Source organism: Thunnus albacares, chromosome 15 (assembly GCF_914725855.1).
Source record: "Thunnus albacares chromosome 15, fThuAlb1.1, whole genome shotgun sequence".
Classification (NCBI taxonomy): Eukaryota; Metazoa; Chordata; class Actinopteri; order Scombriformes; family Scombridae; genus Thunnus; species Thunnus albacares.
Window position 1 is genome coordinate 1,135,071 of NC_058120.1, and position 17,569 is coordinate 1,152,639.

The 17,569-nt window shown below is 40.2% G+C and overlaps 1 long non-coding RNA gene across 1 annotated transcript; it reads right to left on the reverse strand.

Moving 5' to 3' along the window:
- Positions 1-12,278: 12,278 nt before the first annotated feature.
- LOC122998100 lies at positions 12,279-15,603 on the reverse strand. The gene is made up of 3 exons (XR_006407335.1): positions 14,494-15,603; positions 14,255-14,360; positions 12,279-12,913 (listed from the first exon to the last, which is right to left on the reverse strand). It is a non-coding gene; the product is annotated as an uncharacterized LOC122998100 (long non-coding RNA).
- Between the last annotated feature and the right edge of the window lie 1,966 nt (positions 15,604-17,569).

The following is a 17,569-nucleotide window of genomic DNA, read 5'->3' on the forward strand; positions in this document are numbered from 1 at the left end:
AATTTGACTTTAAAGCAAATCATTCCACTGAAACTGCTACCTTGCACTTAATAGAGCAAATTAAATCAAGACTTGATAAAGGAGGAGTAGTCGGTGCTGTATTTTTAGATCTGCGTAAAGCATTCAACACAGTCAATCATGATCTTTTAATATCGAAACTCTCTAAATTTAACTTCTCATCTAGAGCACTGGCATGGATGTCTTCATATTTATCTAATAGGAGACAATGTGTTAAAGTTGGTGACACACTGTCCAGTAACAAGAAGTGCACAATGGGTGATCCACACGAGTCAATGTTAGGTCCCCTATTATTTAGCCTATATATTAATGATCTCCCTCAACAGTGTCATGATGCAGAATTACAAATGTATGCAGATGACACCGTTGTGTACACACATGCAAAAACAGCTGAGTTAGCTGCTGCTAAGCTAACAATTGCATTGGAAAGGATCACACATTGGCTTGATCAATCATGTCTGAGTCTAAATGTAAACAAGACAAAGAGTATGTTTTTCTCTAAGGCTATGGTACAACCTCCTAATGCTGATATTCTCATCAAAGGTGAAAAAATTGACATAGTTACTGATTTTAAATATCTTGGTATGACACTGGATCCAAATTTTTGGTTTTAACTGTTTTTTAACATGTTTCTTAAAGTAAAATTAGCAAATTTTAGACATTAGAAACTGTCTCTTTTTGGACGCAGCCAAGATATTTATGCATGCTATGATTCTTTCCCATATGTCTCATTGCATCACATGCTGGGGGCAGGCTGGAGAAACAGCCATAAGACCTCTTGAGTCCTTATACAAACAAACTCTAAAAACTCTGGACAAAAAGCCAATGCATTTCCATCACTGTAGGGTACTAGAGAAATACAATTTACTTAGCTTTGACAATTTTAGATTATTCTCAAATTTGTGCCTAGTTTATAAAATTTTAAATGGTTTGGCCCCTCCTCCATTATGTGACTTTGTGTACACTCGCTCAGTAAGTTCTATTAGATCCTCCAGAATATCCTCTATACAAGATTGTACCATACCATTTCGTTGCACTGCATTTGGGCAGTCAGCTTTCTCTGTGAAAGCCACAACTCAGTGGAATGCCCTTCCTGATGATATGAAGAACTGTAGTTCTATCAATACACTGAAGGCCAAATTAAAAAAATCTACTAAACACCAATCAGCTGTGTCACCACTGAGTCTAGTTTTCATTATTAATTTCTAAATGATATTGTGCGTGTCTGTGATGTGCTGTTGTGTGTAGCTTTGTATTTTGTATGGTGTGTTCTGTGTGGAGTTTTTTTGTTTGTTTTGTTTTGTTTTTGTTTTTTTGTTTGTTTTTTGTTTTTTTTTCTTTGTACTGTTTGTTGTTGTGCTGTACTGATTTTGATTGTGGGGGACTACAGATGCAAATTAGCTTCAAGCTAACTCTGGTGCAGTGCATCTTTAATGTTTCAAACTGCACACTGTCCCATTCAATAAATGTGACATCAGAAAAAAAAAAGTCAGAACGGTCAGGAAACATGAACAGGTTGAAACACACAGGTTGAAAAAGGAAGACACTTACATTATATAACCACATTATGAGTGAAACTGAAAGTGAGAGCACTTGAAGTGTCAGTAATAATCCTTAACTGCAATACAGCAATGTAAAAATACTCTATCAAAGTAAAAGTCTTGCATGAAAAATCCTACTTAAGTAAAAGTACATAAGTATTAGAAGCTTGATGTAGTTAAGATATTGCAGTAAAAGTAGTGGTTTGGTCCCTCTGACTGATATATGATTATATATGACATCATTAGATTATTAATACTGAAGCATCAGTCTGTAAGCATCATGTACTGTAGCTGCTGGAGGTGGAGCTAGTTTGAACTACTTTATATACAGTAAGCTAGTTTAGTTCAGTGGTTCCCAACCAAGAGGTCGGGCCCCTCCAAAGGGTCACCAGATAAATCTGAGGGGTCGTGAGATGATTAATGGGAGAGGAAAGAAGAGAAAACAGTTTTTAACAAGTTTTGATACACAAATCTGTTTTCGTTTTTTGGACTTTTTCCCTAACCTTTGATTTTTGGTGAAATATTGTATCATTTGAGTATTTATTGGAATGAAACCATGTGAGAAGTTTAGAGGGAAAAAATCACTATTTGGTGGAACTGTTAACAACTCATAGACATCTGAAATATGACTTTGACTACACACTTATTTTTGTAAGACGTCAAAAGTCAAAGAGGTTGGAAACCACTGCTTTCATCTTTAACAGTGTGTTGTATTTCAAAAGCTCATTATATTATCCATTGTGACAAATCTTCATCTGAAAAGTAATTAAAGCTGTTGAATAAATGTAGTAGAGTAGTAAGTACAATATTTCCCTCTGAAATGTAGAGGAGTAGAAGTATAAAGTAGCACAAAAAGGAAATACTCAATTAAAGTACAAGTACCTCAAAGGTATACTTACTTACTTAAGTTCTTGAGTAGAAGAAGTACTTGAGTAAATGTCCTTAGTTACTTTCCACCACTGAAGAATTCTGGTATATGAAGTATTTAATCACTGATTGCCTTCACAATATTTCTGGTTCTTGTTGTCCTGCTGTCCTTTGGATTGTGTGGCAGACCTTTACCAATGCTGAAGCAGGGAGCGTATTATGTTAGTGGCAGCACAAAGATCAAGTTCAGATGTTTTCACATTTCATCTCCTTATTGTGCATCACAGTAAATGAGGGATTGCCTGCCTGTCCTGTTCTTATTACCTTCCCATTTAGTCATGCTCACAATCTGTTTCCTCCTGTGATAGTGGAGAGAAACAGTGTTTACCTCCATGTAAAGTGAACCAGTCTGCTCCACTGGTACATCATCTATCAAATTAAGACAAGCTGCAAAAACATGAGCTGTTGAACTTGGACTGGAGGGAAACAGTGAAATTACAGGTGTAGCATGAGTCATGGTGACATAGCATACAATATGTGTAGGTATTATTTTAACAGTAAACATATACAATGTGCACATTCTGCTAAATTAACTAATTGTCACTCCTTTGCCTTTATAATGGCTATTGGCTGTATTATTTTCCCACAGCTGTGGTTGGGTTTGTTGTTATGATACTATTGAATTGCCACTTATTCTTTTAAAGATACAGTTAGTAAGGTTTTTATTGGCTCACAGCGTAAAATGATCATCATATATCTGCCGGGGTTGATAGGGTTGTTAATCAATAGCGATGACTCATTGATATCTTGGCCGTGTGCTGAACCCCCCTCCCGTGGAATTTCAACACACTCCCAGTTCCCCACGACCGCCTGGTATTTTACTGCTCAGTCATGAAGGACAGTGCAATGAGTGAGGGGCCTGCATTGCAACACTTTTCAGGCCAAAAAGCCTTGTTCTCCAGCCAAGAGAGCAACACAGAGCAGTGAGGTGAAGTGAATGAGTGAGTTCTCTGATAGGCTACACGTTGATAAGTAATTTTGGTCCCTTTTATCCAGAGCATATCTCAGTATTATGAGTGCACATATTTTTAGTATGGATGTCTCCAATGAGAATGAGACCTTTAACCCCAGCACCGTTGGTGCACCATGTTTTTGCATGTATTGCAGTGATGAACCATGAAATGACTCTTTAGAGAGAAATACATCAGTTTCACTGAACTCCATTTAGATTTAATTTTACTCCAAATTTAATGAGGGATGCTCATAAAATACTCCAGGCACCAATTTTAGAGGAATGTATTTGTGCAGCTACTGAAGCCACAACAAATGATATAAACACATTACCAAAAATATTTTAGCCCTCACTGGGAGATTTTTCAGTAGTCATTTGTCTGGACAACCTCAGCAAATTCTGAGGACTGCTTTTAATCCACTATTGACCAAATTCTTTCTATTTCTCATTTAAATTCAAGGATGTTTTTTAATTGTTTGCTGTCATAAAATATATTTTATATAAACATATTTTATAAAAATATATTTTCCAACATCAGAATCTTGCATTGTATGAAACTGCTATGAATCACACCTTGTTTCATGTCTGATTTTCTCAAGTGTAAATTCTTTAATCCACTGGCTGCCACAGATGTTGGAGAATTTATATTTACAGTATCTATTGAAGAAAGTCTTGATGCCATAATATTCTTGTTATTTCAATGCAATTAACACTGCTGTAAAAACAAAGCTGTGTTTCAAGATCATTTTTATTGATAGGTAAACTTAGACCAGAACAATGTGAATGGGTAGCTGTCATTTACTTGCAATCACATCTGAAATCATCTTAAATCAAATAAGTCTCTTAAACAAATTGAACATAATGAAGTAATGACGTTTCCTGCCAAACATCATAAGGAAGCTCAGTGTTAAGTTCTTCTCCCTATTGTTTTATTTAATCTATTAATGAGTTTTATACTATGTGAATTGATTACAATATTTACTGTTCCTATAATATATTAGTAAAGGGAAATCAGAGGCGTTGCTCCAAACAAAAATCAGCAATTGTAAAAATCTAATTAAGTGAACAAGGTATAATTCAATAAACAAGTTGTTAAAACAACTTGTAAAAAATGTATTGTTACATGGTGATGCTTTGTTTTTCCTCACTTTTTATAAACTCTGCTGGGCCTCAACCATGGAGTCAGACAAAGGCAGGCCTACATGTAAACTCTTAAGCCTGACCACGAGGCTTCCTTTGTCTTTTAACACCTCTCCTTAACAACCTCTCACAGACTCCATCTCCCATCATGCTTTTCTCAGTTTGCACCTTGGTGTGAAATCTGTGGGAAGCCCCAAACTCCAAACCAAAATCTCTCATTGGCAGAGATGCACTAACACCATTGGGAGTCAAGGCAACACAGCCATGATGTCACTGAGGCCACCAGCTACACACATCCTTTGCATTTCCATTGTAAATGTGCTGGATGAAGCTTTACTTTCTCCATGTGCCAGTTTTCTGAAAGAGGTAACCCCATGCACGTGTAATTCCCCTCATCCGCTGGATGAGACAAGATTTCACCCATGTTCTCCCAAACACAATCACCAGGTCCAAGAGAGACTGCTGCTGCTGCAACGTAGTGCTCTCACTGCCTGCAGAAGGGAGAAAAGGATTTCTGCACAAAGACATGGATAACTTTTATGCCCTGTTCCTCCTCAGCTAAGCTGACTTCACTGTTTTCTCTGCCATGCTGCCAAGGATCAGCTTGCTGTAAAACCCACGGACAGAGCACAAGGATGGCTCCATCAGCGTCAGAGCCAAAGAACCAAGCCGACCCAAAGATAGACTGAAACATACTCTACTCGCTTCCTTAAGTGACACAAGGCACTTAAGGACACAGGCTTAAGTCTGGGCAGAGATAGGTTATGAAAGTGTTTTCAGCTTCAGTGTTGTTTGTTGTGAAATGAGTCCCTTTGTTCTGCTATACTCTGAGGAGTAGTTAAAGTTTGCTGCCTGTTCAGTTGTGTTCACCACGCTAGACTGTTTTGTGTTTGTCCCACTAGAGACTAGTGTGTTTGTGCCACCATGAGTGAGAAAGTAAGTTGTTTGTCGATCGAAAGTCAGACAATGTGAGTTACAGACCACCAGTCGGTGCCATCTTGCTATTGTTTAACTATAACACTGCAGTCACATCCGCCATTTGGTTCTCACAAAATGTGACTTCCTCATGTTGTTACGTCCGCATTTTGATTCTCACGTGACTTCATCTCACACGATCACATCCACCATTTTGAATGTTGCGGGGGACGTCATCTTCTGAGATCACATCCACCATCTTGCCCACAGAGAGACACACCTACCCATCTACACTCCCATACACACACATGCACACTCCCGCTTGCATGTGTTTTCACTGTGTATAGCTGTTGTTATTGCTTAGGTAGAATTAGATTTTAGGATAGTGATTTATTGATCAAAGCATTGGCTAACTTTGTTAATTTTGCTATTGTTTAACAAACACTGTTATACATTTAAAGAGAAGTCTTCTGTGATTATTGTGCTCATTGTGAAAAGTGGCTGATTGAGAGAGTCAGAGCTCAAACTCAAACCTTCTTCGGTCGCCTGTGAATGTTAATATCCCTCAGATATATATGATGCATGGAGAATGAAGCAAATAATCAGTCATTGAAAGACCTAAAGTGGTTTCAAAATTTGCAGGAATATTTAAAAACCAAATTTGAAGTAAAATTTGGATATGGGTTCAGGTAATGGAAACTACAGAAATGAAACCTGTGACAGAAACCATTAGGCTGAGTTAGTTGCTAATAATTATTTTCGACCAGTCTTTAGATCACAACTTTATCTTATTTCAAAATTAAGATAAATGGTGATAATATTCATATTTCTTAATCCAGATAACTTATATGTAACTTACAACAATAGTTTCATTATGGTATCTAGATTTTTGTTTTCTGTTTTCTGGTGATCTGTCTCGTTATCACAAAGACAAAGAGGGGCCCCAAAAGGACCTAAAGCTGAGCTACTGACACACGCAAAGTGCTTACAAGGGACCCTCCATAACCTGTTGTTCCACTTCTCCTTTCCACAAAGTTAGGCTATAAAAAATAAGCAATAAATGAAAAGTGCAAAGCAATAATTGCCTTTGAAGTTCTTCCCTATATGTTAGATGGTGTGCTGTCTCTGTGTTATGGGTGTATAAATAGGCAGAGGTCTGCCTGCAATGAGGCGATGAGTAAAGTTTTAGTCTTTTATTCAAATACAAATACAAATAATTTTGCTGCCTCAACAAATACAGATACAAATACTGGGCTCTCTGCACATCCCTAAAGCTTACACTGGATATTACTTTTACAACCACCATTTGTTTATCTTCATATAAAGAGATAATTAAGTTGTGATGTCAAGGTAACAAGCCTAAAAAAATAACAACCACAGCACTTTCCGCTTCCATACACTCCTTAAAGCTGCTGTAATCAAATGAATATGCATTAAATGGGTCATACAAATATGTATTAAATGGGCCGTACTCCTCTGAGAACCATACTTTATTGTGGTAGAGGGGTTTGAGTGTCCCTGTGACCCTGAGAGCTATGTTGTCAGGGGCAATAGCCCTTGGTCGGGTCACACAGGGCAAATTGGTCACAGGTAAGTGTCCACACCAAGAACTATTCACCAACCTCAATGAAGCTGCATTTCAGGAGTGTGGGAACCTCACTTGGAGGAGGGAGACTGGAGCACCCTCCTGGAGCCAGGCCTGGGAGGGGAGCTTGCCAGCGATCGTCTGGTAGTCAGGCCTTGACCGATGGAGACTGGTCAGGCACAGCCCAAGGAAATATGATGGAGTCACCGCCCTGTGGGCCCATCCCCTGCAGAGATAAAGACTGGAGTCGGATACATTGCCCAAACAGGCGGCAGCAATTGGCGGGGACCTGGATGCTGATCCCAGGCATCACAAACTGGTTCTAGGGATGTGGAATGTCAACTCCCTGATGGGGAAGGAGACAAATTTAGAGTGGGAGGTGGAGCGGTAGTGACTAGATATAGATGCACTCACCTCTATGGACAGCACTGGTTCTGGGACCAAACTCCTGGAGCAGGGCTGGACTCTCTTCTTTTCCAGAGTTGCCCAGGTTGAGAGGGGCCAGACAGATGTGGGGATACTCAGGAGTCCCTTGATGAGTCCTGCAATGTTGGAGTTCTTCCCACAGAACAAGAGGGTTGCCTCCTTGTGACTACATGTTGCTGGGAGGAAGCCTCTAACTGTCTGTATGCACCAAACAGCAGTTCAGAGTATCCGGCCTTCTTGGAGTCTCAGGGTGGTCTCTGGGTGGGGCCCTGGATGGGGCGTGGCCAGGCAAATCCATAGTTCTACTGGGGGACTTCAATGCTCACGTGGGCGGTGGGGGGAAATAACATGGACTGGTCATAATAAATATCATGTTTGATCATAAGGTTGTTCATAAGTGTACCTGGTACCAGAACACCTTAAGCCGAAGATCAATGATCAACATTGTAGAGGTGTCATCAGCTCAGTGGCCGCATGTCTTGGACACTCGTACTTGGATACTTGGTAAAGAGAGAAGCAGAGCTGTCAAGTAATCACTACCTGGTGGTGAGTTGGATCAGGTGGTGGGGGAGGCTGCCGGACTGACCTGGAAGACCCAAATGAGTAATGAAGGTGGACTGGGAATGTCTGGCGGAAGCCCCTGTCCATGAGGTCTTCAATTTCTCCTGCATCCCCAGGGAGGTTGGTGACACGGATTCCAAGTGGGCCATGTTCAGGACCTCAGTTGTGGGGCTGGCTCAGGTGGTTGCTGAAGCAAATACCCAGTGTGGGAGTAGTTCTGTCAAATAATCAGGCAAGTCAGGAAGGGAAAGCAGGGCTTAGCTCAGGCTGCTTTCAGCAGGGGTGGAGAACTGTTGACCTTGACTGGGGATGTTGTTGGGCTGTGGAAGGAACACTCTGAGGATCTCCTAAACCCAACCAACATGCTCTCTATGGAAGAGGCAGAGTTGGACAACTTGGGAGAAGCCTCACTCATATCCCTGGTAGAGGTCATTGAGGTAGTCAAAAAGCTCCTCAGTGGCAAGGCACCAGGTGTGGATGAGATTTGCCCTGAGATGCTGAAGGTTCTGGATATTGTTGGGCTGTCATGACTGGCACACCTCTTTAGTGTTACATGTGTCAGCACCTCCAAATCTGTGTCAGCACCTCCAAATCTGAGGCCATGGTGCTCTGCCAGAAAAAGGTGGACTGCTCCCTCTGGGTTGGAAGTGAGTTACTGACCTAAGTGAAAGAATTCAAGTATCTTGGAATCTTGTTCACAAGTGAGGGTAAGATGGAGCATGAGGTTGACAGGCGGATTGGTGCAGCATCAGCAGTAATGCAGGCATTCTATTGGACCATTGTGGCAAAGAAAGAGCTGAGCCAGAAGGCAAAGCTCTCAATTTACCACTCAGTCTACATCCCAACCCTCACCTATGGTCATGAGCTTTTGATAGTGACTGAAAGAATGAGATTGCAGATACAAGCAGCCGAAATGATTTTCCTCCAGAGAGTGTCTGGGTTCAGCTTTAGAGATAGGGTGAGGAGCTCATACATCTGGTGGGAGCTCAGAGTAGAGCTGCTGCTCCTTCACATCAAAAGGAGCTAGCTGAGGTGGTTTGGTTTGGTTTGGATGGATGGATTGATGGATTGATTGATGGGTGGGTCATATGTATGTGTGACAGGAGTCACTCGTAGTGATGAATCCACAGAGAATTATCACCAACTCTACAGTTCCCCTCAGCTCTACAAAGGTTTTTTGTAGCCTTTTTAGCTCACCTCTAAATCTCTGTCTTCTTCAGTCATTCAAATAGGTTTTGTGCTGTGCTCACTGGTGGCTGTTTGCCCAGTTTTAAAAAGAGCCAAGTAGGACATATTAGCGAATAGGAACATCATGTATAACTACATCCATGAAAAATAGCAACCTCTGCCATAGGCTCAGTGTACACTGAAAATGATATCAGAGGGATGGATATGTCAGGGATGAAATGACAATTCACCCTGATGATCAATTAAGTTTCTTAGAAGATGCAACAAATGTGTCTAGTGTAAAAGAAACAACCATGCATGTTTGCTTGTGTGCAGCACGTAGAAGTATGTTAAAGTTTTAAGTCTAAGTGAATGTTGGCCTTAAATCTGTCAGTTGACAGAAATACAACTCCAAATGCATGCTAATGTTGCTCTGTGTCTGCTGGACGTGTAATACACAACTGTTACACAACCCATTTTAAAGGGTCAGACTTCTGTCCCTAAGTGGTTCAAAAATATATCAATGCAGCTCCAGAACAAGAAGTTTTTTTTTTATTTTTTATCATGACTGAGGTAACAAGTTTGCTAAACTTCTATTTCTTAGAATCACTGTGTGTGTTAACAACAGTACTGTCATAGGAAGACTAGTGAGTGCATCTCTGTCACACAGCATCACAGACCAGCTTTACTCTTTCAGGACGGGTCAGTGTGACATGTAATCCTCAGTCTTGTATGAAGGTAGAAATGTGACATCAACCTGATGGCTACAATTTCTATTGCAGGAGATGGAAACTGTCAAAATCTGACGGATACACAGTGCACTGATTATATGACCAAGTTTAAAACACAGTAAGTGGAGATCCAGAGAGAAAATGAAGGAGATTATAATTCATTGCTGGTAAACCATTGTGCCAAAACAACCAAGCTTTGAGGAGCTATAAACAGAGCCGGGCAGAGCAGCAATGAGGGAGTCGACACAAAGTTCAGGGGAATCAGCCAGCATCTCAATATTTCACCCTTCACTGTTTCATCTAACCACAGAACTGTGAATCATGATGAAATCTTCTCGCTAAGTGACTGTGTAGACCTCCATGAACTACCAGAGTCAACACTCCTGGACCCCACACCCAAAAATCCCCCCCCCCCCCCCCCTTCTCCTGTTTCTCTCCTTGGCCTGTAAACCTGATTAACATCAGAACCAACAATGAGCATGGGGGTCAGAGTGTTAATGCGGAAAATGGCTACCACACTTTTAGTGAGTCCCACTTCCTTCATGTTGAGGAGGGAAGGAGGGAGATTGCAGGGTCCACCGGAGGGGAGGAGGGGTTCAGGCGGACTGTGGCCCCTGTGCACTGCATGAAAGTCAGTCAAGTATAATCAGTCATCCTACACAGCACCGGAACATGCCCGCTGTTAAGTTGTTTACATATCCCCAAAGTGACTCTGGAGTGGGTAATAAGCGCAAATCAATGAGCAGAGTGGGAGAGATTTGGGCGAAATGCTGCAGCCCCTGATGTAGCCCAGGCTGACAGTACATACCCCTATGATGGATTAGTGCAGCTGGCAAATTACATCTCTCTAATTGTGCTTTGCAAAGTGCGTTACAATGTATCACTCTTACTTTAATCTCGGCTAAACACAGGGTTGATATTTGATGCAGGAAAGAAAGGGCTGGACAAAGCACAGGGCTCAAATTCAACTCAGGGAATTAATTTCTAATTTAATTAAAATTTGGTGGAAAGTATGATGAGACACACTTTGTCATTCAAGTGAATGAGAAGGTGTGTCCAAACATTTGACTGGTACTGTACATGTATATCATAAATATCAAGGATATTTCCACATTATCACAACATGGGTTTTAGTTTTGCCAATTTGGTCAACATAATCACTAAATTCATAGCTGAGGTCTAGGTCAGATGGTTCAAGAAACACGAGCAATCAGATGATCAGACAGGTTGCAAACAGTCCCCCCGGATAGACTAGACTAGACACTAGATGTCACTCAAACATAACTACAAATCGTTTTTATCACATTACGACCTATTGTGTCATTTTTCTTGGGAGGACAGTCTCCAGTTTACAGACCCACTTCCTGCCTCAACATTGACCTACTTTACTTAAGATGAGATGAGATAAAATATTGATCCCCGAGGGGAAAATCACTTTGAAAAAATAAAAATATTAAATAAAATAAGCAATTAAAGAAACCAGAGAGTCAACATTAAAAAGCTCTGTACATACTGTATAGCCATTACAACATCTCAGACTACAGAAGTGAATTGTGCAAATACTCCAGTGGTGCAACTCCCGCAGCCATGATGTATGAATGATATGATATATATATGCTATAGGTATGAATGACAAGTGCAATATACATAATGATGTAATGTATATAAGTATATAATAAATGTTATATATATTCATATAAGTACATAGTATAACATACACTGATTTGCCAGTTTATTAGGTACACCTAGATACAACTAATCCAGTATCTAACCACTTGTGTTTCTTGACCTGTGTTGGCCCTTGACCCTTAGTTGTAGTGAGATTAATTAGCCACTTTTATAGCTTTAGAGTTCCACTTTCAATTTTTAAGAGAAAGAATGTTATTTCTTCTTTGCAAAGTTACATAGCTTTACGTTAACAAATGAAGGGGGTTTGAAATGCAAACAAAACAAATGAGTTTCAAATGCAGAAATATTATCTTATTGCAATACTGTGATTCTCCGTTAAAACAATCCACATAAAATTCAGCACCTCCCAAACCAATCAAACCCATCTTTTTCAAAATCCAGTGTGCTCTCAGGTTTCCAGGGCCTCCTCCTACTGGATGGTAATCACAGGCAGGGTCAGTTGAGGTCAGGCCTGTCAGAGTGGCTCCCAGGAGAAGCTCCCAAGGCTAAAAATCCAAACTATTTTTGAATTCAACTGGGGGCTGAGGTTGAGACCAATTTGAGAATGACTGTAGCACAGGAAACTAATTAGCTAATGGCATGGAGGTGGAGTTTGTTTAAAGTGCTCCACAAACAAACAAGTTTATCTGACATTAAAGAAAAGCCGTGTTGTTCTCAACACACATGGTGTGTATATGTTGACAGGCAGCTAAACACCTTTCCTTCATCAGGACTCTGGAGGCATTTATGTAGTATCCAACAGGTTTATTAACAAGAAGAAAGGGTGACACTATAAAGAAAACAAAAATATAGTCCAGAGATTCATATGCTTAACGACTTGATTCCACCTGGTCACGTTCCGGCTGCAACGCAGCCACCAGAGCTGGCCACTCTAGTCAATGCTTGTGATTCCACCAGACACAGCATGTTTCAAGAGCATCTTAGAAGTGGCTCTCTGCTCCACTCTGCTAAAAATATGCAATTTTCAAAATAAAAGTCCTGTGAAGAGTTCCGATCATATATCACATCACTACATCAACATTACGTTATAACCAGTGCCACCAGGCCAGAAGTCAACCAGTTAGAGGATATTTGTCACCATGGATGACGAGAGGTTCATCTTGGAAGAGGAAAATTTTATGAAAAAGATTTTATGGCACCACTGCTGCCATAACTGCCCTGGTCCCTTGCCCACTCTCCAGGTAGAGGGATGGCTCTCTTCTCTCTGGCACTGCCGGAGCAAAATGCTCCACTTCTGAAACACTCCAAGTGGGGTATGAAGCTGTGTGGAGGACGAAACAAAACCGTGTCACAGCCGGAATACAATGCATTTGTGTCCAGTGGAATCAAGGGTTTAATATATGTGTTAAATATAAACTTTCACAAACAACCATAGGCCAATCCAAAATAGCCTGGTTTACCAAACTAGGCTGAAAAACACAAGGAAATATGGTCTGGTAAACATCTTTCTTACAAAGCTAACAAATTTGACATCTTGACCAAAACTATAAATGAAGAATAAATACAAAATGACAAAAGGTATAAGATGTATGCAGATGTCGCTTTACACAGATGAAGTGAAATACTGAACAAAGCTGCTCTCCATGGCATGTGCTCAGTGTTGGGTACAAAAGGGCAAGGTCTGCACACTGTTAAGCTCCCAATTTCATTCTTGTTTTTCTTTTTCTTTTTTTTTTTTTGAGGCAACATTTTGATCTGTAAGATCTTCCTCAGACTGTGCTCAGCGTTGCCAACTATTTTCAGTTGAAAGTAGGTAAAGCTTGCTCGTAAAGTTGCTGGATGTTGGTAGATGGTATCGCGTACTAATTTGCATATCATATATATCATATATTTAAAAAATAAAAGTAAAGAGTCAAACTGGAAAAAACACACTGGAGTAAACTCACTATCATAAACTGTAAAAAAAACTAACTTAAATAGTCAAGATTAAGGTCAATCATTCAGAATAAAAACAAAGGAGAAGGTAGCCTAACAATGCGAATAAGTGATTGGTCTTGGTATGCACATTCGCAGCTCATTCACATCTCTGTCTGGCCAATGTTTGGTGCTGCTGCAACTCATTTCAAGGAGAGGAATTATGGTGTGTCCAGAAAGTCGCTAGATTTGTTGCTTTTTTGGGAAAAAAGTAGCTAAGGGGATCTTAAAAGTTGGCAAATCTAGTAAGTTGCTAAGTGGACTGCATGTGCTCCCACTCCCATTTAGACATACTGTACATCAGCATACCCATAACAGCTACTAGGTGTCACTATTTCAACTTGCAGTAGTTTTAATATAACTATGACAGAACTTTCCCTGACACTCTTAAATGTTGTGAAAAGAATTGAAGTTCTATATCTCTGGTGGGAGAAGACCAGTCTCTGTGATAGGTGATAGAAAGCATTTAGTCCCTTCTTACCTTGCCATTCTTATCTCCAGAAATCAGAAACAGGTTTATTACCAAGTAGGTTTGCACATACAAGAAATTTGCTTTGGTGTTGTGGTGCGTAACAATCAAAAACACAAGGTAAGGCAACTACTACCAAGATCATAAATGGTTTAAACAAACTTTAAACTAGAGACCAGTTTCTTTTTTATCTAAAACACTTGAACATGCTGTACTTACCCAAGTCTCTCATTTTCAGAACAACTTGCTTGATCCCAACCAGTCTGGCTTCAAGAGTGGTCACTCTACTGAGACGGCTCTGTTGGCAGTTCTAGACTATGCAGCTCTGGAGATCAGTGAGAGTGGAAAATAAGTCATCAGTTCTCATCCTGCTTGACCTATCTGCTGCTTTCCAGAATGCACTTTTAAAACACTGCAGAGTATTCAGAAAGCAGTGGCACATCTTGTGTTCAACCAACCTAAACAAGCTCATGTCACACCGTTATTCATCTCCCTCCACTGGCTCCTGGTGGCAGCTTGCATCAAGTCCAAAGCTTTGATGCTTGCCTTCAAGGTGACCAATGCAATGGCACCCTCCTACATTGAGTCACACATTAGGCCTTATGTCCCCTCCCATCCACTCCTGCCACAAATGAATGATGCCTGGTAATACTATCACTGCCTGGTACCAAGTCACGATCCAGACTCTTCTTGTTTGTGGTTCTGCAATGTGGAATGAGCTACCCAGGTCCATACAGTCTGCTGACTCCCATGGTGCATTCAAGAAACGCCTGAAAACTCAGCTCTTCTGTGAACTTCTCAATGTTGATTGTTGCACGACTTTCTTTTTGTTTATGGTATTCCTTATGGACTTGTCTACTCTCAGTTGTTTCTTACGGTAATAATTAGAAAAAAAAAAAAAAAAAAAAAAACTTCTGTCTAGTACTCTCACTTGTACCTAGTCAGCTACTTGAGAGTTTGAACCAACCTCTAACGCTTGATTGTCTTGCCTCGCTTGTAAGTCTATTTGGATAAAAGCTTCTGCAAAATGACAAAATGCAAATGTAAGTAAAATATTCTAAGTGAGTGAAAAGAGCTGTTTGAGTTTAAAAGATATTGCACAAGATATTGACCGGGATTGTGCAAATGTTCACACTATAAACAGTCATGTGCAAATGTAATAATATAAAGAAATGTGTTAATGTAACACACCATGTTGTATGTGATGGGTTCACAGATGAAGAAATTATGACATTTTTATATTAATATAATGTGTAGTGTCCAGGGGTGGGATAGAATCTATGTCAGTGGGGGTCCCATGCCTTGCTGATGAGACTAGCTGCAGTCAGGAATTTTTTTTCTTGTCATGTGAGGTCTTCTTGTCAAGAAGCTGAGGTCTATTAAGACCTCAGCCTCTTGTCAGAGGAGAGTGTTTTAAAAAAGTTTAGTTTATGTCTGGGGTGGGAGCCCAGACATAAACTATGATCTTTCCTGCTTGCATCAGGGTCCTGGAGGCATACAGGTCCTGGAGGGATGGCAGGATGCAGCTGATCACCTTCTCAGCACAGTGGATGATACATTGGAGTTTGACCTTGTCCTTGGGAGTTGCTCCATCATTGCCTTTGTCAAGCTGAATTTCTTCAGCTGCCGCAGGAAGTACATCCTTTGCTGAGCTTTCTTGGCGAGGCTGCTGATGTTCTGCTCCCACTTGAGGTCCTGGGTGATGATGTTTCATCTGAAGCGGAAGGAGTCCACTGTGTTGACTAAAGAGTCACACAGGGCGATGGGGACGGGGAGGGCTGGGCTCTTTCTGATATCCAGAACCATCTACACTGTCTTCAGAGCATCAAGCTCCAAGTTGTTTTGTCCACACCAATCCACCTGATTAAGACATAACAGTACTAATAACTGAACATCTGAACATCAAATTTATACACAAAAAACCATTTCCAATACAGTTTTTAACACAGTTTAAAAATATTATAGACCTTAAACGAGACAAATCATTTATGGAGTCAACCAGTATGAAAAATTAACCAAAATAGTGGAGACGTGTAGCCATTCGCTAATGTTACAAACTAAAATTAATCAACAGAAAGTCAGTCAGTGGTTGCTACCCTCATAAAAGCAAGACAAACAAACTCTTTCACCACCTGTTTTTCTCTCATACTTAAACTGAAATTATCTCTTAGCATTAGCTGATGAATTACAGCAATTTCTGAGTTTTTGACATATTACTAACCTGAAATAGGACAGGACAGAAACATGAGACAGAGAGACGTGGCTTGCTGCTGCTGAATCGTCCTCAGTTGTGAGGAGAAGCTGTGCATGCTCCTGACTACAGTCACTGGGGCAAACCACAGTCTCGCACTGCCACTTGTTTTTGAAAAACTGCTGTAGCAGACCAATTATTTTGATTTAAAACTAGATTATTCCTTTTTAAAAAAAAAAAAAAAGAAAGAAAAGACAGTATAAAAATAAAATGCTGATTCTCTTTCAAACACACTAAACCAAACAATTTCATTTACCAAAATATGATCACACTTTAGTGGGCGTCACAACTGCAATAGTACAGCAAAATAGGAGAATTAAATGTGGACTCTTAAACATTAGATCTCTGTCATCTAAAACCACATTAGCAAACGATCTCAGATTATCATATTTATTTATTTTGTCTCACTGAAACCTGGCTGTGTCATGAAGAATAAGTCAGCCTAAATGAATCCACTCCCCCCAGTCATATTAATACTCACATTAATACTCACATTCCTGGACACATTTTCAACTCATGCCTAATAATCAACCCTAGACCTAAATTTAAATATAACTCATTTGAAAGCCTTGTTCTTAATATCTCTCACCTAACCTGGAAAACTTTACCACTAATTCTATTTGATATAGTGTATTGTCCTCCTGGCCCATACTGTGAATTAGTATCTGAATTCTGAGAATTATGAGTTTTTATCAAACTTAGTCCTTAGCACAGATAAAGTAATTATAGTAGGTGATTTCAATATTCATATGGATGTTGATGATGATAGTCTTAGCACTGTGTTTATCTCAATATTAGACTCAATTGGCTTCTCTCGAGTGTAAATAAACCCACTCACTGTCTTAATCACACCCTTGATCTTGTTCTGGCATCGAAATTAAACATTTAATAGTTTTTCCACAAAGTCCTATTTTATCAGACTATTACTTGATAACCTTTGAATTCCTATAACTGGACTAAATGGTAAATGGACTGTACTTGCATAGCGCCTTTCTAGTCTTCCAACCACTCAAAGCACTTTTACACTACATCAATCACACACAGTCATAAGCTGAATGGCTACCATGCAAGGTCCCAACCAGCCTATCAGAGGAGATCTAATTATTCACACGCTGATGGCACAGCCATCAGGCACAATTAGGGGTTAAGTATCTTGCCCAAGGACACATTGACATGCGGACTGGAGGAGCCGGGAATCGAACCGCCAATCTTCCAATTAGTGGACGACCCGCTCTACCTCCTGAGCCACAGCCGCCCCAAATGACTGCACGCCATTAGACAAA